The sequence below is a fragment of the Belonocnema kinseyi genome, chromosome 2, assembly GCF_010883055.1.
Source record: "Belonocnema kinseyi isolate 2016_QV_RU_SX_M_011 chromosome 2, B_treatae_v1, whole genome shotgun sequence".
NCBI classification, from domain to species: Eukaryota; Metazoa; Arthropoda; class Insecta; order Hymenoptera; family Cynipidae; genus Belonocnema; species Belonocnema kinseyi.
In genome coordinates, this window is record NC_046658.1 from 22,690,253 (window position 1) to 22,709,488 (window position 19,236).

Genomic DNA, 19,236 nt, shown 5'->3' on the forward strand with positions numbered 1-19,236 from the left:
TATAATTAAAATTACAGGTATACTGCAAACGTTCCCGCCTCGGCGATTTGGCAACACTGCATTCACTGTCAGTGAATCGGCCTGTGCCTTTTGCCGGCCGACATTCGGCTAAATGTAAAATTTAAAAATGATTCAATTTTTATAAAAATGTGTATCTATACGTTTTTGGGGCCGCTGAATCCGAATTTGGTTTCAGAATTTAAACATTCAAAAGGTTTGATACCGAAATTTGAAAATCATTGAATTTTCATGAAATTGTAAAGTATGCATTATTTTGTTTAACATACATGGTTTTGATTAAAAATTCAGCTATTTGGTGGAAAATAATTTTTTTATAGAAAATTTGACTTTTTGGCATACAAATTTGCAAATTTGGTAGAAAAGTGAACCAAGAGAATAAGAGTTTATAGTTTGTTAAAAAGTTATATTTTTTGTTTGAAATTAAAGTATTTATTTGAAAATGTAACAATTTTGTTGAAACTTCGTTTATTGTTTATGGAAAATTCAACAATTTGGTCGTAAACATACTTTTTTTGTTAAAAATTCATATTTTTCATTTAAACTTAAGCTATTCATTTGAAAATATAACCACTTAATTTTTTTTTAATTCTTCATTTTTCATCGGATGAAAATGGTTGATAATTTGCTTTTATATTGTTGAAAACTTGTTTTTATAACTGAAAATTTTACTTCATTTCACGTTTGGTTAAAAAATTATCGCTGATAAGTTAAAAATTCCAATATATGGACGTAAATTAACTTTTTTGTGAAAAATTAAACTATCCTTAAATATATAACTATCTGGTTGAAATTTTTTTAATTGTTTGTGTATTATTTTCTTGAAAATTCAAATTTTTTGCTCAAGGTTGAACTATTCATTTGAAATTTTCAGTATTTTGTTGAAAAGTCTTTTTTTTAACTACTTTTTATTTGCTAAAGTTCATTATTCCACTTTTGGTTGAAAAAGTATCCCTTCCAAGTTTATGACTAAACTATTTGTCCGTAAAGTAACATTTTTGTTGAGAATTCATATCGCTGGCTTAAAAATAAACTATTTATTTACAACTATGTTGTTGGAAATTCTTTGTTTCTGACGAAAAATATTTTTCTTTGTCTGTAAGGTTTTGTTTCACTTTTGCTTGAAAATTCTACCATATCTGAGGAAATTAACTGTTTTCTTAAAATTTATATTTTTTGCTGAAAATGAAACTATTCATTTAAAAATTTACCTATTTTGTTGGATATAATTTTATGATTCAGCTATTCAAGCATAAATTATGTTTTACGTTGAAAATTGGTCTTTTTGGTCATAAAATGAATCTTGTGTTTGAAAAATTCATGATTTTGATTGAAGTATTAAACTTTTTTGTCAAAAAAAAAACGTCCTTATTTATTGAATACAACTGGTTGATAATTCGATTTCTCGTCGGAAAAACGTTTTTTAACTAAAATTTAGTGATTCCGCTATTGGTTAAAAATTCATCAATTTTGTTTAAGGAATTAACTGTTTGGTCGTAAAGTAACGTTTTTCTTGAGCATAAATATTTTTGGTCACAAATTCCGTTAATTATTGCAAGCTAACTTTTTTTTAAACTTTTGTTTTGCGGAAAAAAAATTGATCTGAAAAGTTTAATTTCACTTTTGGTTGAAAGTATGTCGCTTATAGGTTAATAATTCAACTATGTCGTTTAATAATTCAACTATGTCGTCATAAACTTCTTTCTTAAACATTCACATTTTCCGATAAAAATTAATTTTTTTTATCTGAAACGTTTATTATTCCACTTTCAGTTGAAATTTTCTCCCTTATAACTTTATGATACAACTATATAATTATAAATTAAGTTTTTTGTTGAAAATTAGGCTTTTTGGTCATAAAATTAATCTTGATTTTCAAAAACTCACGATTTTGGTTAAGAATTAACCTATTTGGTAAAAAATTCACCATTTTTATTTATTGCAAGTGGTTGATTATCCGATTTTTAGCTGAAAAAAGTGTTTTAGCTGATAATTATATTGTTGACTTAAAAATAAACTATTTGTTCGAACTGTAGCTATGTTGTTAAAAATTCTTTTGTTTTGTAGAAAAATAATTTTTTTCATCTGGGAAATTACATTTAACTTTTAGTTAAAAATGTGTCGCTTACAAGTAAAAAATTCAACTATTTGGACATAAATTAACTTTTTTGCTAAAAATTCAAATTTTTGAGAAAAATTAAACTCTTTTTTAAAATATAAATATCTTGTTGGAAATTTATTTATCGTTTTTGTAGAGTTCTTTTTAATTAGTTTTAATTTTCAAAAAAGTTAATTATTCCACTTTTGATGAAGTCAAATCGTCTGAGAATGTGTTACTGGTCACGGTCCAATAAAAATAATAGTGGATTTAGTTTCCCATGAATCATGCTTTTTCTCAATTTCTTTTAAAAAAGCAACGTACGTTTCGACCTTGTTTCATGCCTTCTTTAAAGTAATGCATAATCTAAACTAAATCATTTAAACAGATATAAACTGACATAGAATTAAAAAAAAACCTTCTAATGAAAAAATGTGCTGCAATAAAAATGTGCTGCAAAACTGCAGTGTTCACGAAACATCGGCAAACAATTCGTAGTTTCTTACACGAGTGAAACCCGAAATATCTCTTTTTACCAAAATGAAAAAAGTTGTAGATTTTTTTAAATTTACTTGTAGTGATATTAATAAAGCCACCCAAGACATTTCAATCTTTCGTTATTTTCTAAGATAAAAGAACATCATTTTAGAGTGAACCAAAATTAGTTATTTTTTATTATTGAAGGTAAAAGTTTATAAATAATCGTGGTTTGAAAAGTACCCTTTAAAACATTAAACTCGAAACCTTCAAATTCAGAGGCTACAAAAGAGAAATTTTACTACATTAAAAAAAAATAATAACCGAAACAAGGTTTTTTGATTTGGAAGAACAAAGATGAACTAACGAGTAGATTAAGAGATAAAGTCAATTTTTAATGAGTAATTAATAAAGGCTGATATTAAAATGAAGACCCAAATTAAAAGTGCGCCAAAGTAACTTTTATTTAAAAGTAGCATTAATTTTTTTTAGTTTATATATAAATCTTTTATAAAATATTTTGATCAGATTGCCATTTATGTTGTAACAAACGAGTATTTTAATTGCCTGATTCACAACCCCGTTTGTGTTCAAAAATGTGAGTTTTAAGTATCCTACCAGTCTCACCAACATAAATTTTATTTCAACATTTTAAATTGTTCAGATACACTATAACGGGTAAGTTTTCTTTATTTTTCTTATTGAAAAAAATTAATAAATTTATAAAGGGTGTGGTTGTTAAATTTATGACTCAACTATTTGGTCATAAATGAACGTTTTGTTGAAAATTGGTCTTCTTGGTAAATTTTTAATCTCAAAACTTTCATTCCACTTTTTGAAAATGTAAACAATTTGTTGGAAATTATTTTTTTTTTTGTGAAATGTATTTTTTTGTATATTTTTTTTTCTAAGTTTGTCATTCAATTATTTTGTAGAAAATCCATGTATTTTGTTAAATATTCGTCCAATTCATTTTAACATGAATCTTGTTTGTTCAAAATGCATCATCTTTGTTAAAGATTTAATTATTTTGTCAGCAATTCGTCTTTTTCCATTGGATGCAAGTGGTTCATAATTTGTCACGCGTTACGAAACCTTTGCGAACCCACTCCTATGTGACACTTTGTAACGTTAGAGCAGGCCCTTAGAATGTCACGTAATATGTGGACGATCTGTCGTCAATATCCGAGGTGTATTATTCTCCACGAAAATGTTTCATTCATTTTTTTATTTAACGAACATTTGAGCAACAATAAGCAATAGGGTGCTCAAATAAGCTCTTATTTTTGCAAAGGTTCTACCGGAAATTTGTTTATTTTGGCGAAAAATACGTATTGAGATCCTAAAAAATTATAATTAATTTAGAATTAATGGAAGTGCAGCTTGGTTATCGGAGCTTAAAAAAAGGTGTCGGAAAATTTCTTGCTTGCAGAGTCTTTTAAATTTCTTGAATTTTTATTTTGTTTAACATACCTGAAGCTCAGAAAAATCTTCTTAATTTTTTGGGGATCATTCATTTTTTTTTTAGAAATAATTCCTAATTAATTCTCTACCGTTTTCAGGCAATTTTTTAACGCGTTTGAAAATAGAAAACGGATTTTGTGGGCAATTGATAACTTTACAGTGACAACAATGTACTAGATAAAAATGGACAAGGCTCAGGAGTCAAAATTAGAAATATAGCAAATGTTTAAATTTTGGATTTTGGCCTTTAGTGAAATTATCTTTATAACTTGTGTTTTGAAGATTTGTCTGACCTAGGAGTCAAAATAAAATTTACAGCAATTTTTCAAAATTTGTAATTTGGTATTTAATAAGATATATTTTATCACTTGTGATTTAAAATTTCTTGTGCGAGTCTGCTCAGAAAAATGCTTCATCCACAAGTTATAACAATTATTTCATTAAATACCCAAACAAATTTCTTTTCATTTGCTTTATTTTCAATCACAACTTCTGGGTCTTGGCAATTTTTTTCCTAGTGGATTTTTGTCACTGGAAAGTTTTGAAGTGCCCCAAAAAATTCTTCTATTTACAAACCTATTATTATTTTTTCCGAAAACATGAGCGAATCAAATTAAAATTATTTCTAAATAAAAATGATTGAAACCTGAAAGAAAATCTTGAAGTCTTTTCTGACCTTCAGTTATGTAAAAGAAATTGAAACTCAAGAAAAGTTTAAAACTCTGCGAACAAGAAAATTCATCAATCATTTTTTCGAGCACACTTAACCAAGATGCACAAAATTCCAAAAGTGTTTATTTTTCGACCAACTCTAATGAGGAATTGGAAAAGAATCATTTATCTAGCTTAGCGTGAGAAGCAATATATATATAAATGAATAGGTTTGGATTTATGACGAATCTAAAAAGTGCCAGTAAAAATTGAATCTGCTTTAATTATTGTCGAAAAAATGGTTAAAACTGAATTCGGTAAATTTTGAAAAAATGATTATTTTTCCTCAAAAAAATAATAGGGTTGACATCACCTGCTTTAGACGTTAGACAAGATGCTTAAGCATTTATTTTAAAATAAATAAGAACGAATTTTCAACAGGATAGTAAAATGTACGTCCAAATCAATGCATTTTTTTACTGAAATGATAATTCATCAAAAACCAAAAAATATCTCAAAAAAATAATAATTTACCAAACAGTTGCATTTTTAATCGAAAAGATTAATTCTCTACCTAAGAAGATTAATTTTGATCAAAATACATTAATTTTTACAAGGATATTAAAAATTAAGTTCCAACCAGATATTAAATTTTCAACTAAAGAAATGAATTTTTAACTTAACATGGAAAAGTAAAATTTTCGGTAAAAAAATCGGTTTTCATGAAGAAGTAAAAATATATTTATTTAATTATAAATTTGGCAAGAATTCGAGTAAATTTAAAATGTATATTTAGAAGTTTGGAAATATTACCAAATAATTTAAAATTTGAAAAATTAAAAAACAATTTGAAAAAAATGTAGAATTTTGAAGATGTAAACACAAAATTTAAAAGCTTGTTTAGCATTTTGAAAGGTTTCAGAAGAATAAGGTTTTTAAATTAAATGTTCATAGGAGAACTAAAAATTACTTTTTTTTTAATTAATTTAAAACATATTAAAAAATTTTTGGAGCCGTTTCTTCTTTATTTTGCAGGATTTCCAAAAAGTTGTAAGAAAAATTCGAGCTTCTAGATAATAAAAAAATTTGTATGAGATTTCTGAGGTATGAAAACATGTTTTTAACTGAAAATTTTTAGAAATTATATAATTTAAAATTTTAAAAAATTTTTTGATTGATTCTTCTTTTGCACATTTTGAATGAGATTTTGTTTTATTGACTGAAAAATACTTCTCACATTTTTTGCCAAGCTTGAGCACGCCCAAGCCGTAGTATTATATTCGAAAGGAAAACATAGAAACAATGCAATTTATCTAAGTTTTTCACATGTTCGAGTCCAAACACACGGACCTGGCGAGGGGAAGGGTATCTAGAAACGGGAATGGGCGTGGCTTGAATTCGGACGTATGCGCACTAGGGCGGTCCCAAAATGCTTTGCAATTTTTTTCTATCTAGAGGGCAAGATCCTCCCACCCAGTTTCCATTTCCGGAGAAATAAAATCCGGGTTTTTTTTTTTAACTGCCACCGGCCTTCCCGTAGCGTCCCAAATATGACAATTTGAATATTTGCCATGACTCTTTAAACGGGGTTTTATGGCTTAAACAATTGTAAATTATAAAAACAATTATTTATTCTTAAAAAATCTAAGGTTTAATCGTGATTTCTGATTCAAATGTTATTTTTTGTCATATGTAGAGTAGTAAATTTTTCTAAAAACACAGTGTAATTATTTAAACAATTAATTATTATCCATTTTCAGAATTTTGAAAAATTAAGCCAGATATTTCCACTTTCTCACAAATTGATATTCTATGCTACTTTTTGTAGAATAATTACATGATGTTGATGCATTCCTTCTGATGCTTAACAAATTTCTATTTGTTTAAGTAATTTCTATTTGCTTGAGCAGTTATTTTTCGATAACTAATCAAATGAAATGAAATAGAAGACATACAATTAATTACAATTTTATAAGTATTTTTAGAAAAGTAATTATTTAAACAAATTATATTTGTTTAAACCACTAAAAAGTGGTAAATGTATTTTTTCTATATTCTATACAGTCAGAAACATAATTGTATTGGCTCTACTTTATTGAATTTTTTATTTATTGAAAAAACTGCTTGAACAAATAAAGATTGTTTAAAAAAAATACTGCAAACAATACGTACATACATATGTACAAATACGTTCCAGCAATGACCAAAAATTATATTTTAATCAGAAAATACGACTATTTTTTACATTTTTAGAAATAAATAATTATTTTAATAATTTGAATTTGTATAAATCATTGCCAATAGTTTAAAAAGTAATGGTATATATTCAAATTGTCGATTAGTAATTATTTGTATGAAAAAGACGGCGGAGACTGCTAAAAAGTAACAATAATATAGATAAAAATTAATTTTTTGATTTTTGGTCATATTAAGGGACGCTGCGGGTAAGGTAGGGGTAGGTTGAAAATAAAAGTTATTAATATTGTTTTATATCGTAGACACTCTCAAATCTTTGAAAAATGTAGCACGTTTGGATGAAACCCTGGAACATGAGTTTAATTTTCCGAAAATTTAATATTTCCCTATGTTAATTAAATGGAATATTGAAGTACTCGATTGCACGTGTTAATCTTTGAATTTCGAAAAAAGAGTACATATTTTCTTTCTCCAGAAATGGAAACTTTCGAAGGGGGGGAGGGGGTCTTGCTTTGTAGCCCGAAAGGGATTTTTTGCACCACCCTAATATACACTATTTCGTAGAAATTGTTGATGTATTACATGGTTGGCAGTTTTGCAGTTGGAAGTGTTATTCTTTGGTTAACAACTTATTAGTGAAATTATAAAAATTCTTCAATTCAAAATTTTTGTTTAATTATATTTTATTAATAACTATTATTAAAGTTTGCTGTATTCTTAAAGAAGTATTTCTCAACTAAATCAAATATTAATGAAAAAACTATTACAATGTAGTAATACCAATTTAAAAAAATTTATTTAAAGTTGTCAGCAAACATTTCAGGCCCTGGAAAATTACAATGTGATTTAAAAATTATATTATAAAAAACTTTTCAGATAAATAATGATTAAATGATTATTTAAAAAATGTTCTATACCTTATCAACGAAAAGTGGATTTTGAAAGGCAAACTTTTTTTACTTTTACAGAAAAGATTCTCATGATAACAGAAAATTGATCATATATTTTCATGAATTATTTAGCTATAGTGTTTAAATTTAAAAGCACAATTAAAAAATAATACATCTTCATTTTTTTATTTTTTTTCCGACAGTGTGATTTTAGAAATGATTTACTTTAATAGAAATAATTGTTAATTTTAATACAGAATTCCTCACATTTCAATTTAGAAAATTTAAATTTAACAAATTTGGTCAAATTACAAATTACAAATTTTTGGAAACAAAGATTTTAAGAAAAAAAATTGTTATACAAGAAATTAAGGAAAACATTGTTCAAAAGAAATAGCCTTTCCAATTTATCTTGATACTATTCTGAAAAAAATATTTTCATTAACTTTTTTTCAATGAAGAAAAGAATAATTTTTGAAGAATATTTGAATAATTATTCAACTATAAAGTTTGTTAAATTTTTTTATTTTTACTGCAGTGCAGCTTTTAAGAAGAAAAATTTTACTTTCACAGATATAATAAAAAAAACTGTTCTTAAGGCTTTAACTAAAAAAATCTTCAAATAAATATACGTCTTTATAAGTTTGTTATAAAATGTTCTCAATACAATTCAACGGTACTTAATGAAAAGATTTTTTTGAAGAATACTGCGAGCTATATTAATTGCTGTCCATGAAAATAAATTAAATTTAAATTTAAAAATAAAGAATTTTTATAATTTCACAACTAAGGCATTAAACAAAGAATAATACTTTCAATTGTAAAAATGCGTAACTACAAAATAGTATGTTCTTTTCACATATTTCACAAAACTCACGAATAAAAACCACTATTATGTGCTGAAATGTTTGAAAGAATTCAATTGTTTTTAAGTCACCGGACCCTAAAGCCAACAATGTACATTGGAAATTTCTGCAACATTTTTTTTAGGGTAAATACAATCCCCCCGTGATTATCAACTTAATATTATTTCTAATAATATTCTCTTTGAATAATTTTTGAAACTTTCAGTTTTGTGTGGAGTTTTCGACAACCGTAACAATAAAAAACAATAGAAAAAATTTTAATCACCTAATTAACGCATTGGGAATTGGGAGCTAATCAAAATTAAATATTTATATTGGAATTGTTAAGAATCTATGTATATTTACTATTATATTCCCAAACTCGTCAAAATGTCAGGGATATTGTCCACCTAATATTATTCTTAATTGAGGAATTGGCGAGAAAATAGCCACGAAACAGGCGAGTTAAAACGCCAGGGGATTATCTTCATGGGGGACCCTTCATCGCCCCTTGTCTTAGGTTTTGGAACTTGCGAAATTTCAGTTGCAGTCCATAGTGAGGGTGGCGTGTGCCGACTTCAAGGCCACATTGTCACCTCAGGTAGCCCATCTGCCTTTTCAAGTGCCCAAATTTCTAGTCCACGGTGGTGACGAAATTATACTCATCTCTTATAATTCGGTCGCCACTAACACTTCTTTATGTATTTATAGGTCCTCGAGATTACTCTGTTTCAAAAGGTCAAAAGTGTCTCCTGCTTACAAATATCTTGGGCAGGTTTTTTAAATTTGGCTCAATTTAGGTTCAAACAATTTTTTTAAACAATAGTTTTAAACAGTGAGAATCAGACACAGAAAAAGCTATCCACGCTACTCATATTGTTTACGGTAAAATTAACAATATAAAAAACGTTAATAGTTTATAACTTCAATATTGCAGTGTGTATAGGTTGGCGTACATTTATAAAAAATATATTGTTTATAAGGCCTTGAATAATCAATTCTGGTTGTCGAGGATCATTATTTATTTTAATTTTTATAAACAATTTAGCAAGAGAGGTGATGAAGAATAAATCTTGTTATTACAAGGCTTTGCAGGTTGCACACTTCATTTTCCTAATTCTCAGATTTTGTAAGCAATTTTTTTAAATTCCTGACCATTAGCATTCAAATACCAAAAATTTTCATCTTGTAATATGTTTAAGATCGGATATTTTATTAACGGAATCAAACAATATTTCAGATAAATAATAAAAATGTTCGAATTTACTTATATTTATTTTTAACAAAAATTACTTTTCTGCCATAAAAGAGGAGATTTTAACAGAATACTTGAACTTTTAACCAAATAAATAAATTTTCAAAAAATAATTACATTTTCATCATCAAAACATGAATCCTCATCAAAAAAACTGTAATAGTTGATACTTCAATCTGGAAAGATAAAATTTCATTTGAAAAAATTAATGTTACCACCAAAAAACGATTTTTCATTCAACAAAGGTTTTCAGTGGTGAAAGACAAAAAACGTTTTCCTAAATTGTTTCATGTTCAGGGCAAGACGAATTTTATGCACCGATATTGAATATTTAAACAGAAAATATGAATTTTCAGCAATACAAAAATAAGTTTTAACAAAATAGTTGCATTTTAAGCAAACAGATATACCTTTATTTTAAAAAATGTCAACACTCCAATATAAATTTGAAACTAGTCAATTTTGTACGAAATTGTTGAATTTTTAACTTAACAGTTAAATTTTCAACCGAAAAGGGCACCTTTTTGAGAACATTTTTGAATTTTTAACCACACAGTTGCATTTCTATCTAAGAAAGATGCTGTTTCTACTAAAAATAGATATATTTTTCAAATATAACACACAAATTAAAAAAAAAGTTGAATTTTTACTAAAAGAAGAATTTAATTTGACTTTTCAGCATCAAAGTATGAGTTTTAAACAAAAAGTAATTTTTCTATGAATATACCTAAATGTTGATCAAATAAGATTTTAGTTTACATATCTAATACCAAAATGTGAATTTGAAACAACAAGCTAATGTTCTACAAAATAAGGTAAACCGACCATTACTGGGACACTTATACGAAAAGGATGAATTTTAAATAAAGTGTATGAATTTTCACCTAAATTGTTGAAATTTGAACTGAAAGAGTTACATATTTTCAAACCAAAAATGAAATGGTTCAATTTGCAGCCTAAAATTGTACTTTTTTACGAAGAAAAATTCCGAATTTTCAACCGGTTGAACTTATGAAGAAATTATGAATTTTTAACAAAATAGTTGAATATTCAATCAAAACGATGGTTGTATTGTCGTAGTTCAATTTTTGTGCAAATTCTTGAATTCGCAAGATTTTAATTACATTATTTTAATTAAAACAATTAAATTTACGAAAAAAGACGTTTTTTTTAAGAAAATATTTCATGTCTGAAATAAGATTGATTCATTTCCCACCAAGCAATTGTGTTTTAAAATAAAGGATGAACTTTCATTTAAGATGATTTATTTTCTGTTCAAAAATAGAGTTTTATTAAAACACATGAATTTTCGCAACATCTCCAGCTTATTAGTTACGTTTTCAAACAAAAAGTTGATTTTTTTACCAAGAAGATTAATTTTTCATCAGAAAATATGAATTATTAAAACTATATATCAATTTTTCGATCAAATAATTTATTTGAAAATTAATATATTAAACAAATTTTCAATAAAGCGATTCGATTTTTAAAATAACGGTTGAATTTTCAACTAACTAGGAGACTGCTTAACCGAAAACATGCCTTTTCTACCAAGAAAATTGATTTTTAACTACAAAATACGAATTTTTAAGCCAAAAAATGCAATTGTCTTCATAGCAGTAGCATTTTTAGACCGAAAATATAATCTTTAAACTAAATCAGTTAATTTTCGGAAAATTGTGAAATTTTCTAGTCAAAACATGAATTTTCGAGTTATTATTCATACCTATACTGTTTTATCACAATTTGTCACGCTATATCTATTTTTCTAGCGATTGATTAATCATCTCTCAAGAAATTATTGATTTTAATCGATAATATGCAAAAATTAAATATCAAACAAAATGACACCGAAGTGCAACTTTTTTTTTATTCGGACGAATTGTGCACTTTTGTTTCGTATTCTACTGTGTATTATTGTATTATAATTGTAGATTCAATTTCCTACAAGAATTTAAGAAAAAGCAGAACTTAAAGAATATACAGCTATACGAGGTGTGTCCAAAAAATAAGGTGACTTTATGGTTTTCTAAAAAAATATTCATATATTCCTCAATATTTATGTTGTCCCCTTCAAAGTAATCCCCCTCAGATATAATACACTTGTGCCAAAGCTTTTTCCAATCATCGAAGCACTTCTGATAATCATTTTGTGGTATAGCCTTGAGTTCTTTCAGCGATGCAGTTTTTATCTCCTCAATCGTTGAAAATCGATGTCCTTTCATGGGTCTCTTCAGTTTTGGGAAAAGAAAAAATTCACTGGGGGCCAAATCCGGTGAATATGGAGGCTGAGGCATGACTGTAGTGCTGTTTTTGGTAAGAAAATCTTTCACAAGCAACGATGAATGAGCAGGTGCATTATCGTGATGCAAAAGCCACGAATTGTTTTTCCAAATTTCCGGACGTTTTTTGCGTATCGCCTCTCGCAAACGGCGCATAACTTGAAGGTAATACTCCTTATTGACCGTACGACCTTGTGGTAAGAATTCCTGATGCACTTCGCCACGGTTATCAAAGAAGACAGTGAGCAAAACCTTCACATTTGACCGAACTTGACGTGCTTTTTTCGGTCTTGGAGACTCAGGATGCCTCCACTTAGATGCTTGGGCTTTAGTTTCGACGTCATAACCATATACCCATGATTCATCCTCAGTTATAACCCTTTTGAGAAAATGAGGATTATTATTCACTTCATTCAACATCTCCTGAGCGATGGTCATGCGATGGATCTTTTGATCAAAATTAAGCAGTTTTGGAACAAATTTCGCTGACACATGTCTCATGCCCAAAACGTCTAAAAAGATAGCATTGCATGAGCCAACCGATATTCCAACATCTTCAGAAACTTCTCTGATGGTAATTCGGCGATTTTTAACACCATTTCTTCCACTGCTTGAACGTTTTCATCTGTTGTTGACGTGCTGGGACGTCCAGGGCGAGGTTCGTCTTCGGCATCCTCTCGGCCTTCTTGGAACAGCTTATACTACGTATACACATTTTTCTTACTCAGAGTAGACTCACCGTATGCAACTGTCAAGATTTCAAGAGTTTTAGAACACTGGATTCCATTTTTCACACAGAATTTAATGCAAACTCTTTGCTCCATTTTTTTCGAAAGAAGAAAATCGCCGAGCACACCAAACCCTTCTAACCTGTTACGCCTCTGCCAGAAAAACAACATGAGCTATATAGTAAAAACTGTGAACATATGATCGTGACGAGTGTACCAACACAACAAAACAAAAAATTTAAAACTTGAATGTACGTAGCCCGCGAAAATTCAAAAGTCACCTTACTTTTTGAACACACCTCTTATACAATTATCTGCAGGAGTTTACAGGTTTTGCAGACAAAAAGTTCTTATTTGTTCGACCAAGGATGAAAAAATATTTAGAATTTTGCAATTAGATAATTTTAAGAAGATATGTACATTATTGCCATATCAAAAAAGCTTCTATGTTTAAATATTAAAGGAATGATTGAATATAAAAGACAATGAATAGTATTTATTAAACAACAATTAACCATGCGTTTGAATTTCTTTACAAATATGTTGCAATCAATTGGACACCAAATACTTATCCTCAGTTTATGTCTTTGCAATGTTCTTAAAATGCGTCGTCGTAGGTCGTCAAAGAACAACTTTTTAACTGAACATAAAATTTGAACAATAGAGAAAGAACGATTATTGAAATTAAACGATTTGTACTCTTAAAGATACAATTTGTTTAATTTGAAGTTATGAAAAGTGAACTACAAATTATAGCACTCAAAGTGAAACACTTACAAATTTTGAAATATTAATAGTAGAGTTTGAAATTTTTTACTTGAAACTTTGAATAATTTACGCATATAAAAGCTTTTAATAATTTTTAATTAAGAATTTTTAAATTGAAAACCGTTAACTTGCAAAATTTTGAATTTGTAAACATTATGTATTGTGCAGTTCCAAGATTTAAACAAATATAAACCCAGGCTATCATTTTAAATCCTATTAATTCAAGAGTGATTTAAAAATTTTATTTATTTTTTTAATTATACCATTTTAAGCATATTTAAGTTGAAAAAATTAATTTGCTCAACAAATTTTTTTCGCAATCTTTATAGACATTTACTTTAAAATTCGTTTAAAAAAAATCATTTTCAATTTTTCTGCTTTTCGTTTTTTCTAGGAATTCTGATTAAAGTTGTTTATTCTCTTGAAAGCTTTCGAAAAGAAATTTCTAAATTTTGTGATTGAATTCTTCAAGAACACATAGGCCGACAAAATTTGTGCCCAAAGATCGAACTATGTGACACCGAGGGATTTTTGCGTCCAAAAAACGAATCTGTTGTCTAAATTTTTACTATAAGTCAGGTTTTTGAGGTGTCCTGGCCTAAAAGTGCGAAAATGGGTATGTTTAGCTATATTTCAGCCAATATAACATGATGAGCATTAAAAAAAAAATGCTGATCCCATCGTTTAGTAGTCCATTATATCTTCCATTTCTATTTTCAATCATGCAGAACCGATTTTTTATCTCCAAAATATCGCACACTAACCATTCCAGTTCCACAATAAAAACTAGCAAAGTAGGCGTAAAAAGTGAATAAATGGTTAGTGTGTCATATCTTGAAAAAAAATCGGTTTTAAATTATTAAAAATGCAAATGGAAGATAAAAAAGAGTACTACACGATGGCGTTAGAAGTTTTTAGAAGAAAAATTCTGATTGTTCACATTGCTTCAAATATGGCTAAAATAGGCATTTTTGTACTTTTAGATAAGGATATCACAAAACTCTTACGTATAGGAAAAATCTTGATAACGGGTTCGATTTTAGAATAGCAAAATCCTTCGGGGTCACATGGTCCGTTCTTTGAGTACAAAAACCTTAAACTTATTGAAATTCTTCTTAAATTAATATGGGCTTAATTTTCGATTTGGAATATGCTTACGGCACATAAACAGTTATGATTGTTTTACTGAATGCTCATATTTTGCAAGATAAACTTATTCACAATTAAATAAGTTTTTTTAAATATTGAAATTCATTTTCCCATATGAATTAATTTGTCAAATATTATTTTGATAAATAATTAATATTTTTTATATGAAATTACATTGGATAGAAGAAATTTGAATTAAAGAATAAATGTTGCATAACTAAAATTGTCGCTTGAAGAGCGTTTTTACAAAGTTAAACACAAAAATTTAAAAAAAGTGAAAGTTTCCAAGTTTAAATCTTCGGTCATATGATCATTTATTACTAAAATTTGGTTTATAATAACGTTTCCAGCACACATTGAAAATTCCACGAGACATTTTGAAATTATCAATTCTCATTACAATGCACACACAAAATAAGTTGCTGCAATATCTCACTTTCAAAAACAAATTTTAAATTATGAAATTAAAAATTTAGTCTACTTGATTAACCACTTAGGAAACTATTCGCAATATTTAAAACACCGTTTATATAGAACTATAAAAGAATAATCTATGAATACTTTTTTTGCTTTACAAGAATCCATTCCAGAAAAAATTGGAATTAAAATCAGATTAGAACTTACGAAAAAATTTTAATTCAGAAGAAATAAGGAGCCATCCATATACCACGTGCACAGTTGGGGGGGGGGGGGGTTATGGCAAAATTTCCCGCTTGTCCACGAGGGGGGCCGGGGGGGGCTAGAATCTACGTGGACACTCATTCCCCTAAATCTGTGAAAAATATACTGAAATCAGACAAGGTATATTCGGGGTACACTCGAAATTTTTGTATTGTGCGCAGTACTGGCCGAGTACTGCCCACCAGTACAGACAGCCGGTCGTTCGCCCAGTACTGGCAGAACGTTGGCTTCCCGACCGGGGCGGCACTATGCCAGTAGTTACATGAAGTTACATGAAGTTACATGAAGGTTTAAAGAAAATTGTTATTAAAAAAATTGTTGCGCAACGTGGTAAAATTTCTAAGGTCCGTTGATACAAATTTTTAATGCTCATTAAATGTTATCAGAACTTTTAAAATGATCTAAAATGCGAAAAAATAAAATATTACACGAAGAAAAATTGTAGTCGATTTAAATTATTTATTTAATCATTATTTTATTGATATTCTTGTTAACAGTTCGTGTATTTTATATTTACATACCGTCGTATAATAATAAATGATTACAAAAAGAGAGCTCAAAGTTTGGTACTGTAACTTTTCTGAACTGTAGCTTACGAGGATGCTTTTTCACCAAGTTTCAGCTTGTCGGTTTAGCGCAGTGGTTAGCACTCCCGACTAATAGGCGATAGATTGAGGTATAGATATGTAGGTACGATCCCCCTTAGCGTTAGAAATTTTATTTGTAATATAATGTTTAAAAATGTAATATATGTATTCATTCTAAGCAGTGCCATGAACATGTATTGACAAAATACTCGCAGTCAATTATTTATTTTTTAAATACCTTTTTTGTTATATCTTTAGATTGTATAAATAATGGGTGTTAAAATGAAACAAATAGTTTGAAAATTATATTTTTGTAATTATAAATAATATTCAAACGATATGCAGTTTTATGATGATGAATGGATGGTCTTTAAAACAATTCAATAATTTTTTACCATTTTTAAAATTAACTCCGGCATTTTCGTACGCCAGAGGTTTGCCAGTACTGCCCCAATACTGGCAGTCAGTACTTCGCCAGTGCTGGCAAGCCAGTACCGCCAAGCATTACGAGTCAGTACTGGCACAGTATTGGTCCAGTACAGCCAGCCAGTACTGGAACTCCGACAGGCTTTACTGGGCCAGTACTGGGCCGGTGGTGTATTTCTACCTGGGAAATGGTCAATTTTGTTTTCGCAGCATCAGCGAAATCTTTTAAATCCTACGGACTCTCTCATTTTGAAGTCGCGATAGAGTAAATCTAGGAATATTTAGATCGCTCGAGTTTCAACGCGAGACTGAACAGCCCTTTAATTAATGCTTTTAATTTAAATAAAATAATTTTTCATCTAAAGATGCTAAACGAATTCAGTTTCAAACAAAAGAATTCGGAATTTATAAAATCTAAACGGTATGAATATAAAAAAATGAATAAATTCACTATCTTACGTATTATTCACTTTTTTAACGTTTTCAATTTAAACTTCATGGACCTTTATAATTTTAAATTGCAAAATATTATACAATTAGGATGATTCAATATAAATTTCAATATTGAAATTGCGTTTTATCATGGAAATAATTAAAAAGTTAAAAATAAGAATTGTTGTAAATAGTTTCTGTAGCAAAATATTTTCATTTGACGTATTTCCAAGGTCGGATTTCCTTGCTGTTTTCTATTAATGAAAATCTAAGTAAAAATAACATATATTAGATAATAATTGGTGAAATATACCAATTTTAATGTTTATGGTCAGTTTAGATAAACAAATAAAAAATTTTGGGCAGTTATACGTAGAAAAAATCGGTTTCTAAATTCCAATCGTTTGAGAATGAATAATAACACTGCACGCTAAGATTCACTCAGTAAAAATTCCTGCAATATATTTAATAATTCATACTTAATTATGATAAATTGTTAATAACAATATTTATTAACACATTTTAATTAACATTTATGACTAACTTAGATATTCAACTTAATCTGAAGCTACTGGAATCGGAGGAACAAATTCGTTGTACTTGATTGTCAACAATTTGAAATTTATTTATTTAATTTGTTTATAAAAATATAAATTGTTGGTTTTTAAAAAATATTATGAAACATTATTTTTAGCAATTCATGTTTTTTTTTTTGAAAACTCGTCTTTCTGGTTAAAAATTAATCAAAAGACAAGCTTTCCGTAAAGTCGTTGAATATGTAGATTGTAGAGAATTCCCGTGCAGAAATGTGGTCATGGACCAGACCGGGCCCAAACTTGGCACAAGTTAAACTTAATCCAATTTTTTCTTAAGTTACAATTGTTCAATTTGGATTTATTTTTCAAATTTTTTTTAAAACTTTTTTTATGTATTGTGTAAAAAATAATTTTTCAAACAAAAAAATTAATTAAAATTTTTCAAAAAATCTGAAGAAAAGCCTTAATTAGCTTCAAAATTTTCTTTTTAAAACTTCAAAAATGTACATTTTCATTAAAATTTGGTTAGACTCCTATGAAATGTTAAATTGTTTTTGATTTTTGTTCAAATTTTAAATCTCTGTTACAATGATATGGATTTTTAATGAAAATTTTAGTCAATTTTGAAAAATTCAAAAAATGCCTTTAAATTTTACAATTTTTTTTTTAAATTTTGGAAATCTTTTGAAATCTACTTAAATAGTATCTTATAATGAATTCTCTAAAAAAAAAAAATTTTGATTTTCATATGAATCTTAACAAAATTTTTGTATATGATCTTATTGTTAATTGTTTGGAATCTATTTTTTTCTAAATTAATTTCGAAATTCTTTCAAAAGTTCTGAATATCGTCTAAATTGTTTCCAATTTTCTCAACAATTACACAGCCACACAAAAAAAAGTGTGCGGACCTGGTAACAAGACACACGTATTCCTATGGGTTTTGGGCCGCTGAATTTAAATTCGGTATCAAAAATCACCCATCACGCCATGGTTGATGCATAACCTCAAAAATGACGAAAAATCATGCACTGAGGCAAATAAATATCAAAATAATGCCAGTGATGCAAATTTTCACTTCAAAAACATGTCGACAACTGTGAAGGATCAACCTTTGCCTGATATCAACTTATTTAACACAACTTTACCCAACAGAACCTGACCTCACCTAACCTGAATTAACAGAAATTCATTGAACTACACGTAAAGCTCTGGAAGCATATTTTCCCAGTAGCAAATGTGTGCTACATCGAATGGGTCAACTCGAGCCTAACCTAGAAATAAAACTAACCTAGCCTAACCTAACCTCACGAAACACAATTAAACTGATTGTGTTGAGGTTTAACCTATCCTAACCTAACAAAAACTGACCTAACCTAACCTAGCCGAATGAAATTCAACCACACGTGTAGCTATGTAAGCGTACGGTTCTCAGTCTTAAATGTGTGCTATATTTAATAGGTTTACTCGATCTTAACTTACAAATGAATCTAACTTAACAGAACCTAACTACTACTGCAAATGTAACAGAATGAATCTGAGCTATTCTTGCAGGCATGCGATTGAGAAATGCTCGCGGTTTTTTCCTTGTAGCATGAGACTACACCAACCAAGTGATCCATCGATGAAGAGCTACGGTTGCATGATGACAACGTCGGAGAGCCCGCTTTCCCACCCTGACCAGACGCCGATACTGGGATTTTTCCCTGCATCGTAATACACTTTTTACCTGTGTCTGCCATGACGGCATGAA

General features: G+C 28.4%; 1 protein-coding gene across 4 annotated transcripts in view; it reads left to right on the forward strand.

Moving 5' to 3' along the window:
* LOC117168477 (protein PF14_0175-like) overlaps window positions 1–19,236 on the forward strand; it is a 106,704-nt gene that overhangs the window by 25,233 nt on the left and 62,235 nt on the right. The gene's annotated exons all lie outside the window — the stretch shown is intronic.